Below are 11348 nucleotides of genomic sequence, written 5' to 3'. Positions count from 1 at the left end.
AACCAGCTGATTGCATGCATGCTCTTTTAACAGGGCTTATTACCGCCTTGTAAATTTGTGTCGGGTTTTAGCAAAGATGGGGAACCATAGGCCTGGGGTGGAGGGCAAATGCAGCCCTCCAGGCTTCTCTCTAGCGGGTGCTCAGGACTCTTCTCCAGGCAACGCATCCTTTCAAGCCACACCCTTCACCTGCCCTTGCTTTGCACCCTCCTTGAATGTTTTCGCCTTGCTGGAATGTAAGCTTGAACTCTGATAATGCCTCTTTCTTGCTTGCATGGAAACAGATGACTGAGTGTGAAGAAGTTTAGCATACTGTACAAAGGCTAAAATTTACATTTGGCTCTCTCTGCTCACTTTTGCTTTAGGCCTTGCCGGCCAGTGACATGAAGCCTCCTAAACGCTGGTCAGAAGGGAATATGATCCTTGAGCAAAAAAAACACCAAAAACATTTTCCCAGGCCTGGATCACAGACTTGGCTGAAAGTACTCACCTGTGCATTGCTCTAGAGCAGGTCTGCACAACTCAAGAGCCAAGCAAGAGGAAGACCGCCTGTCATGTGGCCAATAAGTGGCCTTTTTAAATAGTCCCAGGCAGAGAGCAAAAGCTGGAGTTGTTTGTCTGGTGGGCTCTATTTGGCTTGGTGAGCCAAAGCTGTGCAGGCCTGTGCTAGAGAAAGCATGCTCCTTTGCCATTTCTGCAGGTCTACAGTTTTCTTGTGGCTATGGGTGGGTGACTGAGTAGCTGTGGCTTAATTTAACTTTGGTTTCAGCTGGTGGGAGGAGATGTAAAAGAGAACAGGGTTTGTTTTCTTTTAACAGCTGTACAAGATTCTGAATTTTTGCAGGTGTTAGGGTAGGGAGCAAAGCTGACATTTCTTCCTTGTTTAAAGTCACAGGAACCCTTTGCTTTGTGTCTGGTCATCTTCAGCTCAATAGCCAGGAGGGGCCAGTGGTTGCACGTCACACAAAAATTTGTTTTTGTGAAAAGCAGGCTTTTGAACTTGTGACATGATAGCTTCCGTGTAAACAAAGAGAGCTTGTATTTAGAAATGGAATGTTTCTGGGTTGTGTTTTTTTTTAAGCCACTGCTGTCTGAAGATCTGCCTGCTCTTCTTGCCCACAATGGTTGTGCTCTGGACTCCACCCACCTGAGTCACCCAGCTCTGGGCACCCGTGACTCTACCTGGCTCCAAGGGGGATTTTCCAGATTTCTATCTGCCTTCTCATACTTAAGTCATCCTGGCGGGGGGGGGGGGGGGGGGCGGAATCTCCATTTAGCAGCTATGGCTGTGAGCATGGCAATATATTATTTAAGGACAGGGTTGGTTATAAGTAGATGAAAAACTTCTGGGCATATAAATAACTTATTTATTCAATGTATAAATTTCTGGCGCTGACAGTTCATAGACACTCAAAGCCAAACTAGATGTGAGTTGCTTTTGTAAAATATTAAAAGCAGTAACAGAGGGAGAGGCAATTTGATTATGATTGTGGTACTGGTAGAAGGTTTGTTTAATTGTTGTTGTTTAGTCGTTTAGTCGTGTCTGACTCTTCGTGACCCCATGGACCAGAGCACGCCAGGCACTCCTGTCTTCCACTGCCTCCCGCAGTTTGGTCAGACTCATGTTTGTGGCTTCGAGAACACTGTCCAACCATCTCGTCCTCTGTCGTCCCCTTCTCCTAACATCAGGGTCTTTTCCAGCGAGTCTTCTCTTCTCATGTGGTGGCCAAAGTATTGGAGCCTCAGCCTCAGGATCTGTCCTTCCAGTGAGCACTCAGGGCTGAGTTCCTTCAGAATGGAGAGGTTTGATCTTCTTGCAGTCCATGGGACTCTCAAGAGTCTCCTCCAGCACCAGAATTCAAAAGCATCCATTCTTTGGTGATCAGCCTTCTTTATGGTCCAGCTCTCACTTCCATACATCACTACTGGGATGTTTGTTTAATACTTCCCCCCATTTTAACCCTTTCCGGGGGTTATTTGCCACCTTGCAGCTTTGGGTGGATCAAGTCAGAAGATGGTCTCCCTTGGTCTCCCTCCTTCCACCATTGCTGTGGTCCCAATCAGACTCTCCCCCCCCCCCATCCCCGTAGGACTGCTTTTAAACATTTAAAAAGGTGGGCAATCTGGGAACAGGGTTTAACACCTTGGTCCTGTGATATGCATAAATGCTTGAGGCAGGCCACAGGATTATAGACATTTCTCGGTGGGATATGAGGACATGATTGATTTTTGCAACATTTCTTTGAAGACAAAAACATCTGTAGCCAATCCTCCTGAAGCCACACTCTCCACTAGGGCCTGTTGAAAAGTGCAAGACTTCCCAAAGTGAATGTGTCCGTGGTAGGAGAAAACAGTGTGAAGGTGTTGTTGTTGTTTAGTCGTTTAGTCATGCCCGACTCTTCGTGACCCCATGGACCAGAGCACGCCAGGCACTTCTGTCTTCCACTGCCTCCCGCAGTTTGGTCAAACTCATGCTGGTAGCTTTGAGAACACTGTCCCACCATCTCGTCCTCTGTCATCCCCTTCTCCTTCTGCCCTCCATCTTTCCCAACATCAGGGTCTTTTCCAGGGAGTCTTATCTTCTCATGTGGTGGCCAAAGTATTGGAGCCTCAGCTTCACGATCTGTCCTTCCAGTGAGCACTCAGGGCTGATTTCCTTCAGAATGGATGCGTTTGATCTTCTTGCAGTCAATGGGACTCTCAAGAGTCTCCTCCAGCACCATAATTCAAAAGCGTCAATTCTTCGGCGATCAGCCTTCTTTATGGTCCAGCTCATGGATCCCTTCATGGTCGCTTCATGGATCACTGCCTTGCCGTGGTGAAGGGGCTTGAATAACTCAGAGAAGCTATGAGCTATGCCGTGCAGGGCCACCCAAGATGGACAGGTCATAGTGGAGAGTTTTGACCAAACGTGCTCCACCTGGAGCAGGAACCGGCAAGCCACTCCAGTATCCCTGGCAAGAAAACTCCATGGACAAAGACAAAAGGCATATAGAAGTTATCATGCTGGAAGATGAGCCCCTCAGTATGAAGGTAGGGAGGCCCAGAAACTTTGGGCCAGAAAGATGAGTAGGAAGAGGACTTCCTGGGAAATAAGGGAGATGAAAGACAAAAAGCACAGAGCAGGATGGTTGTAAGAAGGGTTGGCTGACAAACAGAAGCTGGATGGAAAGATGGACATTCTTAGGAGAGAGATTGGAGCCCCAGGGTGGGAGGGCTGCAAGTTAACCAGGCTTCCAAGTGATGGGTGGAATGCTGATCAGCTGCTTCCATGCTAAGTGTACGGATGTGGCTCATAAATGCCTGTCTGGCCTGAAGGGTGGGTGTTTAGTGATTTTGCTACTTTAGATGGTTTCGATGGACTTGATGGTATTTACCTTTGCTGTATCTTTCTTTTTTATCAAAATGATGCTAACTACTTTGAGGCTCCAAAGTGGTGCATCACTAAACCACAGTGCAACACTGGGGGAGAGGAAAGACTGAGGGAACAGGAGGAAAGGAAGGACGTGTGAGAAAGCAGTAAGGACAGTATACTGAAACCTCATTCTTGCTCTCTATAGGAGAAGAGGAAGTGGTTGTAACAGGCCACCTTGCTGGTGGTTTCCTTCCTTGTTACTATCGAGTGCATTGTAACCCTTGTGCTTTTGCTAAGAGAGAGTTGTTATTTATCACTGTGTTGACTTACTAAAGACACTGCCTCTCAGAATTGCCCCCATCTGCATATCCAGGCAAACATCTACTCCTCTTAAAAACATAAAACCAAAAAGTAATAATATGTCAGGGGTAGGTCTTGCGCCTGTGAGGCAGTTATGGAGACTGAAGGCTCCTTCCTTCCCACTGCTGCTTAAGTCTCAGTCTCTCAGGGCTTTACCCAAGCAATCTGAGACAGTGCCAGTGTGCCCACCTTTGCTTCTCCCACTTAATGCTTCTCCTGGTCCTGGGAGGCCAAGGTGGAGGGAATTTTGTGACAGCAGGAGGGGGAGACACCCTTGCTTCTTCAGCAGCCCAACTCATTTTTGCCTCTTCGCCTGCCTCCTCCCACTCTCCTGCTCCCACTTCCGATCTTTTCTCCGTTACAGACTCTCCCAGCTCACTAAGGTGGAATTTACACACATGTTAAAAACGTAAAAATGTTTTTTTAAAAAATGTTTTGAAAAAATGTGTTGAATTTGCTTCAGCTCACAGTGGCCGTCTAGTGCCGCAATTGTACATTGCGCTTTACAACACATTCAAAACATTTTATTTGCAGCTGTATAGCTGAGTCCTAAGCTGTGTTACCTCTTCAGCTTCTGACACCGCCTCTTCCCAGTCTGACCACTCATTGTCGTCTCACCACCAATCCCCGGGCTCTGAGCTTTATTCCCTTGGTGGTTCCCCACCTGGTGCCTCCCACCATTCCTCTGCATCCAAGCAGACATAAAATAAAATAGGGATGGGCAAGGAGCCTTGGTCTGAGGGTATCATGATGCCCATGGCACCCCACTAGGGACTCCGGACTAAGGAATGTACAGATCCACCTCATGCCAGGTCAGACTATTGTTCATCTAGCCCAGTATCGTCTACACAAGTGGTTTCCAATTAGCTAAGTACGGTGGACTTTTGAAAATGTTGATATCGCTATGGTAGTTTTTGTTATATGAATGGTGCCATGGACTACCAGTTGGGAACCACTGGTCTACACTAATTGGCAGCTGCTCACCAGAATTTCAGACAGGAGTCTTTCAACCTGCAGGTTGATCCCTTTCATTTCAGACACCAGGGACTTGGGACCCTGCAACCTTCAGCTACCAAACGTCTACTACACCACGGACCTGTGATCCTGCCTTTGGTGAGCTTTTCCTTTGCAGGGCCAATCTTGTTGCTTTGGAAGTTGGGTTGACCCCAGGAGGAAATGAAGGCAATGAGGTTAAATCTCTCCCCCAGTGCCAAATTAGCACTTTGAATTGTTACTTTCTTGAATGCAGCTAGTGTTCGTGGAAAGAAGAGCAGGTTCATGAAGCCCATAAACCAACATCTTGGCTTGTGCAAACACATTTCTCTTACAATTGTCCTTCAGTTGTGTCTTGCACGCCTCGTAACTCCCCGAAAACACTTTTAAAAACACGAGTATTGTCTGGAAAGGCTAGGCTGTATAAGGCTGGATTGGCTCATCTCTGAAAATGGACCATGTTGGCAGGGGCTGATGGGAATTGGAGTCCCAATAACATTTAGAGAACCACAAGTTAGCCACCCCCACCCCCTGGTTTCTACAGAAGAAGACTACTCCGGGGGTGGGGGGTGGGGAGGACTGTGTCCATATCAACATTATTTTCCCACTCTGGTTCTCTGCACGTATTGACTGGGATTAAACTGAGTAATGGAAAATCTTTCTCCTCAAACAGCATTCCTTTTAGAGCATTTTCCAAGATTGCCGGCTCCTCCTCCATTCCCACCCCCTAGAAACAGTCCAGTTAAGTACTAAAAATAAAGTGAGCTAGAAGTAGGTTTCCTAAAAATAGACAATTTTTTAGCTTTTAGTGTGTGTATGTCAACAGTGGCTATTTATTGAAGCTGGAAACCAAAGACGTAAGAGGGTTTGGAGGTGACCATTTAAAAGAGCAGAGCTCCTTCTTTCAGAATTCCCCACTTACTTTCAGCTCGTCAAGCTCAGCACATCTGGTGTGAAACAGCGGACACTTTACCCATCCTTTTTTCCACTGGGTCTTGAGGTTGTTTTTTGTTTTTGTTTTGTCAAACTTACCTTTTCGGTAGTGGCGCCTGCCCTGTGGAATGCCCTCCCAGCAGATGTCAAGGCAATAAACAACTATTTTACTTTTAAAAGATAACTGAAGGCGGCCCTGTTTAGAGAAGTTTTTAATGTCTGACACTGTATTGTTTTTAATATTCAGTTGGAAGCTGCCCAGAGTGGCTGGGGAAACCCAGCCAGGTGGGCGGGGTATAAATAATAAATTATTATTATTATATTATTACTTCCCATAGCTCTGCCTCAGAAAAGCTACAAAAGCTACTACGGACCTTCTGTAGATCATGGTTTTTATTCCTACTCCAGCCTCCACCTTTTTTGGGGAGTATCACGAAGACTAGGACTCCCATTCCTCTTAAGACAGGTGATGTTTCACATTGGGTAGGATGTGGGCTGAGCCCACAGACTCCCGAAAGATTAGGGGGAATGTGTTTTTGTCGCTAACACACAGAAGCTGCTTTCAGGCGTGATTTCAAGCCGTGTCTTGGGCTTCAGGCTCCCTCTATAGATGCCAAGAGAGGAGCTTACTTAGCAGTCTCTGATCTGGGCTTGTGGCAAATCACAGACCACCATTTCATCTGAATCTGGCAAATGGTAAGCCCTACTGAGGTGTTTGTTGTAAACAGCAGCATCACTCTACATGGGGGCAGGTAGTTTCACAGGCAAAGATAGCCCCCTGCCCTCAGGGAGCTTACAATAAAAAAGACAGGCCAACAGCAAAAGAGATAATCAATGACAGATAAATTCTGAAAGTGGTGAGCAGTTATACATGCATATTTCAGTAAAATGTGCATTTTTCTGAATAAAATATGTACTATATTGTTTCAAAACTGGGTCTTTTTCTTGGTATTGTCCTATGCTGATTGCTGCTTATCTTGGGTCATTAGTGTTGTGCTTAAATCCCACCAAAAACTGAGAAGTGAAGCCTAAATTTCGTTTTAGGGATCTGAAATGCCAAAAAATCTGAAAGTGGATGGTTTTTTCCTGCTAGACAATTGATGAAACAAGAATGCAGAGCCCGCTGATAGGTCAGGATTTTGACCATCAAAGGCTCTCAGTCTGTGGGGTGTGGGATGAGTCCCGGCCATGCAATTTCCCAGGGCTGCGTCTCTCCACCTTTCCTGTTCGCCCAAGCTCTTCATGCAGGGCTCATTGTGGAGCTGGTCTGATTCCCTCGCCGTGCAGCAAAAACGGAGGGCTCTGTTTCCTGCTTCCACGGGTGGTCTCGGGTGAACCCCCACCAGGGCATAGGAAGCAGTGCTTGTGGACCTTATTTCCCCTCCCGCAGAAACTTCCTCTCCTCACCAGGCTGAGAAGGTTCCACCTTCGTTTCAAGTCAGGGTCGGCCAAGTGGAAACCTATAGAAGTGGCGCCTGTCATTTGGTGAGGGGTTGCTTTTCTGGTTAATGTTTTGGACTGCTCAGTTAATTTTGGATCTGATGGGGGCTATACATTTTGAGCAAACGAAGAGGATTGGGGAAGGGCTAAGGGAGCTGGGCATGTTTAGCCTGGAGAAGAGGAGGTTAAGGGGTGATATGATAGTATGATAGCCATGTTCAAATATATAAAAGGATGTCCCATAGAGGAGGGAGAAAGGTTGTTTTCTGCTGCTCCAGAGAAGCGGACACGGAGCAATGGATCCAAACTACAAGAAAGAAGATTCCACCTAAACATTAGGAAGAACTTCCTGACAGTAAGAGCTGTTCGACAGTGGAATTTGCTGCCAAGGAGTGTGGTGGAGTCTCCTTCTTTGGAGGTCTTTAAGCAGAGGCTTGCCAACCATATGTCAGGAGTGCTCTGCTGGTGTTTCCTGCTTGGCAGGGGGTTGGACTCGATGGCCCTTGTGGTCTCTTCCAACTCTATGATTCTTCTATGATTCTTCTATGATTCTAGGATGCTCTTCACACAGTACACTTTGCTGAAATGCTTTGGTTATAGCTATCCAGCCCTGAAACAGCAGCCGTTGTGAGTTACCTCACTTTAATCCAGCAGCTCCTTATCTTGTTACTTAGGTGGATAAAGTCCAAAGACTGAATTGTGAATTAATAGAATTCAGTTCATGAACATGATTTCTTTAATAAATAGCTCATTTTCTTACATATATTTTTGTGATAGAAACAAAGATAACCTTTTTTGCTTTCTGAATTTTTAGGTTTTCTTAAATGATTAATTTGATCTTTTTTATTGATATTGTAAAAGACGATTGAATGTTTCAATACACTACTGTTTCCACCCCCCCCAAAAGAAAATATTCCTGTGTAAAATATCAGATGCCCATCATGTTACAAAATTGTCATTAAGGTTCATTCTGACAACCGCACATGAGACTGACAATAAACTTTTCAGTTTATATCATTTGATATAATAATTGCATATAAATTTTTAGATACTGATTTTTGGACACTGAGAGAAATAGATTTCAAAAGATACTTAAATTAGTTCCCATAATATTGCCATCGTCATCTGGTGAGCTCAGGTGCTGAGTTGTGCTGGGCACATAGCAAAAACAGGCCTAGTGAGAAAGAAGAGCATTGAGCCCCACAAGGTTTGCTGGGGGGGGGGGAGATTTTTGAGGGCGGGGACCCTAAGGGAGCAAAAAGCTGCAAAAAATAGCTGAATGAAGAGCTAGGAAAAGGAAATGAAAACTGGCAGAAGGGCATGGTATGGGGTATCTTTTTTTGGGGGGGGGAATAGATGATGGCTGGTGACGGAAACTCTCAATTTTGCCAATTTTTGTAGGTGCCATTTGTCACAGTATACTGTTCACCTAACAGAGCACATGAACCTGGAATTGTAGGCAAGAGTGGCGAAGGACAGGGAGCTCCCCACTGTCCTCCCTCAGAAATGTGTAATAAACTTTCCCTTGTCACCTCCCTTGTCTTTTCGCCACAAGCGTGTCCACAGGAATCACACATGCTCCCAGACTCCTTACAGTGGAATGGAAATTTACAAATGCAGAACTATGAAACAGAATGTGCTGTTCGCTGACCGGTGCTGTTTGGGTATTCCCCCATTTTATGGGTCTTGGCTGGCCAGAGAGATGTGGCCAAGAGCCTAAGTACACTTGGCCCTTTAAGGTTTATTTTGCAGTTGTTGTTGCTGCTGCTGCTGTCGTGAAGGCACTTTCTTTTCTATGTATCTGGGCTCCCTGCCTTGCCTTCCATTCGGTGCCAGCTGCAGCTGGCAGCTGTTTGTAGTTTCTTCCAAGAGTAACCTCATTTTTGGCCTGTGGCCTCACCGGAGCTTCCCTTTCTGGCATCACCTTCTAGAAACATAACTCTTCTAGACATAGCAAATATGTCATGACATCCTTTCAGCTCCCTACCTGGAGACTACAGTTCTGAGGGAAACAGACAACAAGGAGGCAGTTGCTCAAACACAGCCCTGCTTATGTCGGCCGTCCAAAAAACTGAGTATTGTGCCCAGTTCCACCCTGTTGGCATGCCTAAAGCTTTAATTAGATAAGAGTTGACACTTTTCTTTTTTGCTGGTTTAGTATGGTTTTTTTTAACTAATTCATTTTCTGTCAACCAAGCTACATGTTCTGTTTAGCTCCATGATCGTTTTCCCTAAAGGGTTTGTTTTTATTATAGAAAGTGTTTGTGAAAGGTTCTGAATAAATGTGAATTATAGTACACTTTTACTGGGTGTACTATAATTCGGTTGTAATACCGCACAGTGAAGGCAATTGTCCTCCTGTGATATGTTAGGGAAAACAAGGGCATGTAATTCTACTGTTGTGGTGGCCAATGTGTGGTGTGTTAGGGGAGGGGTAGTACCTCTGGCGGGGGAGATACCGTGCTCCTTCTGGGGTAGCTTGTCCACCTTTGTTCCCCAGCCTACACTCAGTTCTCACTTGTGGTGCCTGGAAGCTGTCAGCATGCAACTGGGAAATGGCTCTGACTGGCTGGCTAAACCAGGTGAAGAGAGCAGATGGGTCTCAAACCTTTGGTGAGTAAGGAATTGAGCAGACAAAACCCATAGTGGGTCCAACAGTCAAGAAGGCGGTTTCTCCAGGTGCTGTAGATGGAACTGAGGGGCAGATGAGGCTTGCCAACTTGGGAAGGTAGCCCATCGAGGAGAAGGAAAACTCTGCTCCCAAAGCTCTGCTGCTTTGTGGAGAAGAAAGGACTAGGGAGTAAAACCCTACACAGATCTGGAGTGGAGTCCCTAAGGCGGTTGGATGGCGCCTTGTACACCTCTGTCCAACAACTCCTGCAGCCAAACAGTTTGACTTCACCCCAGGAGGCACACGCCTTTGTCTCTTGAAACAGATCGATGCCAACCATAGGTGGCCAATGTCTAGACATTTATCAGTCCAGTTAATGTAATTATCCAAAATAGATTGGTGGTGTGTGCCTCTGCTGTTCTTTCAGGAGGAAGAGGTCCCAGAAGTTAAATTCTTGTCCCAAATAACATTTGAGATCTTTGTTAGCATTCAGATGCTTAAACAGACCCCTGTGTTGCAATATAGACAAGCTGAACAATATAACACAACAATATGACACAATAACAATGGCATGAGTAAAATAATTCTTGTCTGGTGGCTGCCAATTCTGGCATTTGGGGCACCTTGCGTAGCCCTTGTTGGGTTGAGTCTGGCTGCCATGTGTGATTGAGTGCACACTGTGGTGCTTGAAGAGATTAGTGTTGCTTTTGTTGTCTCCTGTTGTGAGACCTTCTTGTCTTTGTAGCTTCTTGGCTCTGACAAGGAATTCCTTCCTGAGGAAATCCTTAGAGCGCTGCTTTCTTTGCTGAGGATGTGGAGGCTGACAAAGAGGCCTCAGACCAAAGAGCTTTAGCAGAAGCACAAGGGGTGCTCGGTAGAAATTGTCGGATAGTTGTGCATGATGGGAAAAGAGAAAGCATCTTCCTATTGTCAGCCGGTGCTCAGAGCAGCCTTGCTCCAGACAGCTATTCCCGTTTGCCTCATTTTAGTAAGGAAGGGCTTCTATCCCCAGCGAGGTGTGAGGTTCACAAGGATGGATGTTTTAGAGGAAAACCAACACATCAAAGCAAATGTTGTTTCTGGCAACCCAGAGGGAAAACATTACAAAATACAGGATACAACGCCTTATAATGGTTGGAAGTAGCTTCTGATCTGTCACTTGGAACCGGGGGCAGTGAAAACAAGGCAAACACTGTTTTGTTTTTTGAAAATCTATATTGTATTCACAGCAACACTGCAAGCTACATAGCTTCTTATTATTTTAGACAACTGTTGTGAACAGTAATTTTCTCCAGAGTTATTTTTTAAAGCAAAAAGCAACTGATGGAACTTCAATCAGAATGGAGGAAAGGGAGTGTCATTTTTCCTTTAAAAAAAAAAAAAAAGCACCCTTCATTGGGTTTCCCCCCTGCAGGGAAATTATATGGGCTCATTGTATGTTTTCTCTGCCAAAAGGTGGGGACTTGAGAGGGGAATGTTTGGGGACGGCGGAAATCACCCCGAACTTTGTGTAACTTGTAGTCGGGCCCCAAGAGGTGCCGACTTGTTCATGATCACTAAGGACCAAGCTAGACTTTGTGTAAACTGACATGCAGGTTTTTGTGTTATATAAATGGCAGCCAGAGAGAATCCTGAGCAGTTTTGCGACTAGGGGTG

General features: G+C 45.6%; 1 long non-coding RNA gene across 1 annotated transcript in view; it reads left to right on the top strand.

Moving 5' to 3' along the window:
- The first annotated feature begins 2200 nt into the window (after nucleotides 1-2200).
- Nucleotides 2201-11348, top strand: part of LOC310680135 — a 31743-nt gene continuing 22595 nt past the window's right edge. Inside the window, exons 1-2 of the long non-coding RNA XR_014512656.1 lie at nucleotides 2201-2361; nucleotides 3034-3519. This is a non-coding gene — a long non-coding RNA (uncharacterized lncRNA). The remainder of the gene's footprint in view (nucleotides 2362-3033; nucleotides 3520-11348) is intronic.

Source organism: Podarcis tiliguerta (assembly GCF_965153285.1).
Source record: "Podarcis tiliguerta genome assembly, chromosome: 6".
Lineage (NCBI taxonomy): Eukaryota > Metazoa > Chordata > Lepidosauria > Squamata > Lacertidae > Podarcis > Podarcis tiliguerta.
Note: the sequence above shows the minus strand (reverse complement) of the source record. Positions and strands in the feature narration are given on the sequence as shown.